Below are 6597 nucleotides of genomic sequence, written 5' to 3'. Positions count from 1 at the left end.
GGCGTGACCACACCGGGGGACAGGACGTGTCACATGACGTCACCGCCGGCCCCACGGAGGAGGGAATCCATCGTCCATCGAAAGCACACCCCGCCCCTTGTAATCATGCATGCAGTGCAGTGCAGACGGGCCTTTCCACGCCACGCCGCTCGCTCGCAAAACCAAATTAATGGCGCCGCAGCTGCCCATCGCTGTTGCTTCTCACCTGCTGTACCGCTACGCTAACCACGTCACCGGCGCAGTCCTCCGGCAGCAACGGTATGCAGCAGATGGCTTCCGTTTCAGGGACACATTTTCAAGTCAGGTCGGCCGAAATTTGACCGGACATAGTAAGTATGTTTTTCCGATTTTCATCCGGGGAGCTGGCTCCCATAGACGAGCCGTCGACGTCGCAGATTACTATCCAGATTGTGCAGTATCAGGCCAATTCCACTGGGCGACCCTATCCTGTCCGCCTCCGTCCGTTTGGAGTAAAAGGGACAAACGAGACGGCCCAGCGCGCGGGCGCAAACGAACAAATGTCCGGATTCCGTCCGCTTTCGACCCATCCCTGGTCCAAATTTGCGCTCGGTTTGGGGTGAAACGGACGCGCGCGGACGGCCTCGACGCACGCCCTTGTCCCTTCGTGGCCCGCCTGTCGGGGACACTAGCAGTCCCTCCGCTCGCAACGCTTCACCCTCTCTCCCCGCCCCGCCCCGCCCCGCCGCCGGTGCCGCCGCTATTCTTCGGCCGCCTCCTCACCGCGCAGCCCCCCCCGCCATCCGTACCAAATCACGTCTCGACATGGCCGCCACCACGCCCGCGCTTCCGCCGTAGTTTTGGTTGTCGATCGGAGGAGGTTTGGCCCTCGCCGTCCTTGCCGGTGGCAGAGGGGACACGACTGCCGGCGACGTACCACGGCGGCCGAGGCAGATTCCCACGAGAGCTCCAGAGCGGCCTGTAGCCGGCTGGCAACCACCCTGCTGCGTCGAGGTGATCATCGCGGCCTCTTCGCCACCACGAGCGCAAGGTGTTCGACCTTTTGCCAACAAAGGTATGGACAGTTGAGACGAGTTTTTCTACCATCACTTCCTTTGTTCATCGGACGATTCGTCGTCGGATGATGACGATCTTGTGGTGGCTGCACTGGTCGTTCACGACCATATTCAACGGCAGCTTCCTCGGTACAGGGGGTCAGTCCCTGGCCGTGCTCCCAACCTGAACCGCAACAGGGAGAGAGGCCACGCCCTGCTCTATGCAGAATACTTTGCCAACACCCCGCTCTTCAGGCCGGATAAATTTCGTCGCCGTTTTCGTATGGCCAGGCATGTGTTCAATCGTATCCGAGAGGGAGTGGTTGCTCATAACCCATACTTCGAGTGCAAGACGGATGCCCTTGGCAAGCTTGGATTCTCCTACCAGAAATGCACCGCGGCCATCCGCATGCTTGCATATGGAATTCCAGGCGATCTGGTGGATGAGTATGTGCGTATGAGTGAGACAACATGTCTGATGTCAATGTACAAGTTTTGCCAGGCTGTGATCGAGGTCTTTGGCCCAGAGTACTTGAGGCAGCCAACTGCCGCTGATACAGAGAGATTGTTGGCGACCAACGCAGCTAGAGGCTTTCCAGGTATGCTTGGCAGCATAGATTGTATGCACTGGGAGTGGAAGAACTGCCCATTTGCTTGGCAGGGCCAGTACAAGGGGCATGTTAACGGGTGCACTGTCATACTAGAAGCGGTGGCATCACAAGATCTTTGGATATGGCATTCTTTCTTCGGCATGGCAGGTTCTCACAATGATATCAACGTGCTGCAGCGTTCTCCAGTCTTCGCGAGGCTTGCAGAAGGCCACTCCCCACCTGTCAACTTTGAGATCAACGGCCACCATTACAACAAGGGATACTATCTAGCAGATGGTATATATCCTCAGTGGTCAACTTTTGTGAAGACAATCTCGAAACCCCAGGGTGAGAAGAGAAAGAGATTTGCCCAAATGCAAGAGAGTGTTAGAAAGGATGTGGAACGTGCTTTTGGTGTGCTTCAATCCTGGTGGGGTATCGTTCGAAACCCTGCACTGTCATGGGATGAAAGGAAGCTTTGGGAGGTGATGACTGCTTGTGTGATCATGCACAACAATGATCGTCGAGAACGAGCGTGATGAGAGTATTTTCGACCAAGGATTTGATTATCAAGGTGAAAATATTGAGCCCCTGCACCAAGACCCGGCCACATTTGAACAGTTTGCCCAATTCCACCGTGAGATGCGTGATTGGCACACTCATATGAATCTTCAAAATGACTTGGTTGAGCACGTGTGGGATCACGTTGGCAACCAATAGATGTATTTATCCATTTTATGTTCAGTCAAGACAATTTCGATTTTGTTGTAAAACTATTTTATTAAAGACAATTTTAATTGGGTTGTAAAACTATTTTAATTTTCAGACAAATATTTGGATTCGAAACTAGTTTTAATGCAAATTTGGGCAATTCTTGGCCCTGACGGACAGGATGGGGCAAAAGGGTGCGGCCGCGCGCTGGGCGCACGGCCACCGCATCCCAGGACAGGCCCTGACACGACCCAAATCCCTACTCAAAGGGACAAAAACAGAACAAAACGGACGTCCGTTTGGGGTCGCGCGGTGAAGTTGGCCTACGGTATTGTTTACCAGTACATGCATGCCAAGTTGCCAACACGTCGACATGCATGCCTTTTCTTTGCAAAAAAAAGAAGACATGCATGCCTTTGGAGTTTGGAGTGAATCCTGCACACGTACAGTGAGGGTGCGTGCCTGGTTGATAAGCTTAGCCACGCACATGGAGCCCAGTCTTAGCGACAAAATTTCAGGACAGGCCAGTCAAAATTTGACAGTCCAACTGTGGAAAATTGATATCGACCAAGCCACAAACATGGCGTATGTTTTCCTTGCCGGGAAAATATGCATGGCTCCGAAAGGTGAGCCTTTTCTTAAATAGGCATCGCAGGAACGCGACGTAATACTGTATGTATACGTACGGTGCTACAGTGTTGGGCCAGTATGTCAGTGTCGTGAATCGTACGTACTATACATGTGTTTGGTATGAAACCAGAACACGCAGCGGAGGTGATAAGCTTATCCACGTGCGCATGGTTTTAGTTGTCCGACCTCACAAATTTATTACAGCTGTGAAATGGCTCCCGAACATACTTTCCTTGCGGGGAAATGGCCCCCCAAAACGACACCACATAGTAGTAGGAGTACAGACTACAAAGCAGTACTGTACGTGCGGTGCTGCTGTCCTGGGCCAGGATGTCACTGTCTTGGATCGTCGTACATGCACATGCATGGCAACGACATAGTAATACAGACTACAGAGTATATACAGTGTACTGTACGTACAATGCCACTGTCTTGGACCAGTATGGTAGTGGTAGTGTCGTGGGTCGTACTGCTAGGCTATGCATGACAACTTCGACGTGCATTTCCGTGGAGTGAATCCTGCACACACAGTGGCGGCCCGTGCGTGTTCGATGGTAGGCTAGCTACGCAGGAATGAGCTACCAGCTAGCCACCTTTCCCTCCGTGTTCCGTCCACGGTATATCCAGCATCGTCAGAAAGGATGATGCATGCTTCGGCACAAGCTGCATGCCATGCCGCGCCATGGATAGATAAATAGTAGCCGCCATGGTGAACCGGAGCGCCCAAGCCCCTAGCCCTAGCAGCCAGGCTATGCAAGCAAAAACACCGCGCGCGCATCCTCGGCGGTTCTTCGGTCGTCCATCGGATGAGTAACTTTCGGTACCACCTTTGATGTGCTCTGGGCGCCCATTAGGCCAACTCCACCGCGCGACCCCAAATCGTTCAGGGTTGTCCGTTTAGGTAAAAAAGGGCCCATCAGGAATATTCAAACGGATAAAACTGTCCGCTGGTGTCCGTTTCTGTCCGGCCCAACCTCAAATCCAGACCAAAGTTGGGTCACAAATGCGTCTGAACGGACACCGACGGACGCTCTCCTCGGCCTCTCTCGTCCGCTCGTGTCCGCCCGTGGCCCACCTATCAGCGACCCATGCATCTAGCTCCTGGCGACCTCGTCGCTCCCACGCCCGCCGCAGTGTTCCGCCCGCCGTTCCGCCGCCGCGTTCGCCCGTGGTCCACGGAGCTCGGGGCGTGCGCGCTCCGGCGAGCACGGGGCGTCCCGGGAGCTCGGGGCGGGCGCGTCGGCGGGCGCGGGGCGGCCCGGGAGCTCGGGGCGGGCGCGCTTCAGCGAGCGCGGGGCCGCCGGGGAGCTCTGCGCGGGCGCGGCGACAGCGGCGGAGGGCGGCGCGCGTGCAAGTTCGGCTCGGGGCGGCGCGCAGCGACGGCGGCTCTGCGCGGGGCGCGTGCAAGCGCGGCGCGGCGACGGCGGGCGAGCAGGCTAGCGCGTGGGTGAGTACCAGGGCAGCTTGCGCGCGGTGCCCGACGGGCGAGCTCGACGCGGACGAGTAGCAGGGCAAGCGCGGCTGGCGAGCTCGGCGCGGGGCGCGGCAGTGGCGAGCAAGCGTGGGCGGGGAGACGCTGCAACGAGACGGGGCGGACCGTTTGGGGTCAAGACGCCTCGTGCGCGTTGGGCGCGAATGCTCCAAACGCCTGTCCGCCCCCCGGACGTCTGCCGAATCGCACCCAAACGGACGTCCAAAAGACAGATGCGGACGTCCGTTTGGAGTCCTGCGGTGGAGTTGGCCTTACTGCACTGCGGAGTACTACTTTCTTTACAATATCCGCAGCGGAGTACTACTTTCTTTACCATACAAAAATATTACTTTGCAGAAAGAAAGAAAAAACGTTTGGTCTGCGGCGCCGCGGTGAGCAGTGCACAGTGGAATACGGAGGCATGCAGCATGCTACTGGATCAGACAGTGCCATGCATGTTACGTACCACCGTCCCACGTCTACTACGTTCGTACCTCTACGGGCATGGTGGTACCCGTGGTCGTACAATGCATGCGCTGTACGTACTAAAGTGTCAGACGCCAGTGAGTGTGCTAGCCCCCCGGTAAGCAGAGTTAAGTACGTTATCCCGGGAGGGGAGGGGAGAGTAGAGCTAATGATGGGGTTTGGGGTAGGGGTAAGCTCCAACCATTTTGTCACCCGGAAAGACGCGCCGCGGAATGGAATAAGCAAGCCGCAGTTAACCCTTGGAATCTCTCAGTACTGCCGCTGCCAGTACGCCATGATTAGACGTGGTTTTAGATGGATTGGACAGGAGCCTATAGGGGCTGTCGATGAGGGTGACCCGATCGACCTGATGGAAAGTCCGGTGGCTCCAACCATGGACGTGGTCCGGCCATGGCCATGGCCAAAGGGGGAAAAGGGGGCGCAGCAGCAAAGAGAAAGAAAAGAGTCTACGGACGGACGGAAGCCAGGCGAGGCCAAGCAGAAGGACGGCGAGGGGAAAGAGCCCCGGCTTTATTGACTACGTCGTTCGTTTCTCCGCTAGCTTTTCCGGTGGTGCATGCCCGTGGGTGGGGCGCGTGCTCGGCCGGACGGCCGGACGGACGGACCAGGCTACCCCGGCGGGCGGGTCCTTGTCGTCGCATGACACGCGCGCCCTACGCCTGCCTCGTCTCGTCTCGTACGCCAAGCGTGAGGAGGATGATGGGGGATGGCGGACGGCTGGGATCGGGCGCGGGGGCCGAGGTGCACGCGCGGGGAAGGGACGACGGTACGACGGGGAAAAGAACGGAGCAGGCGGACTCGATGGCGCGAGGGGAGGGAGGGAATCATGGAGTGAGTGGCTGCGGATGGGATGTGACGCGTGCTTTCCGGGCCGTCCCGTCTCGTCTCGTCCTCCCGTATGTCTACTGCGGCCACGATCGTGGTTCGTGGGCGTGGCTGCCTCCCCCGCGGTTCGATATGTTGGTTTTTCTCTTCTTCTTCTTTTTAGGAAAACCTAGAACTTTATTTAAATACAGTTCTCAGATATTTCTGAGGATATAACATGCAAAATACAGTACAAATCTGGGGGAGCAGAGTCCCAAAATAAATTAGTACCTTCGTCCTGCTTTATTAATCCTCTTTATATTCTGTGTCAAAATTTGATCCTAAATTTAACTAACAAGATATAAACCTGGACGGAGATAGTGACAATATAAACCCTCTCTAGCCTAAGAGTGGACTGCCTCATTTGCCGATCTATGTACCCAGCTAACTTTGGCATCCTGAAGGCCACCGATCCTCTCGTTCAAATCCTCAATCAACGGTCCATTTGCTGACAAATTCTTCTCTTTTTTATTCAGCATCATAACAAGGCCCTTGTACAGGATGAACAAAACCCGAACTGTAGTTAATCGACCAATTCGTTAACATACCACTGAACCACTTTTTATTAGCATAATGACAACGAGCCCCGATCACTTGAGGGAGCGATCGAGGAGACCGATCTCCCTTTCAGGAAGCTCTCGCCTTACCAACGAGCCGACTGCTGATGGCTGTTGGTCACGACTATACTAGAAAAAAAATGTGAGAGAGAGTAAAAGTGAGAAGATTTTTCATCTCTTTTACTCCATTTATTCATTATAGTAGATAAAGTTAGAGCATTTGGCCTCGCCCAATACTGATGTGAAGGTTAAAGTGAGATACGTCAAATACTGAA

General features: G+C 55.2%; 1 pseudogene; it reads left to right on the top strand.

The window, feature by feature from the left end:
• The first annotated feature begins 1035 nt into the window (after positions 1-1035).
• LOC147986996 (uncharacterized) lies at positions 1036-2323 on the top strand (annotated as a pseudogene).
• The last annotated feature ends 4274 nt before the right edge of the window (positions 2324-6597 follow it).

The sequence above is a fragment of the Triticum urartu genome, chromosome 2A (genome assembly GCF_056163025.1).
Source record: "Triticum urartu cultivar PI428250 chromosome 2A, HENAU_Tu73, whole genome shotgun sequence".
In the NCBI taxonomy this organism is placed as follows: domain Eukaryota; kingdom Viridiplantae; phylum Streptophyta; class Magnoliopsida; order Poales; family Poaceae; genus Triticum; species Triticum urartu.
Note: the sequence above shows the minus strand (reverse complement) of the source record. Positions and strands in the feature narration are given on the sequence as shown.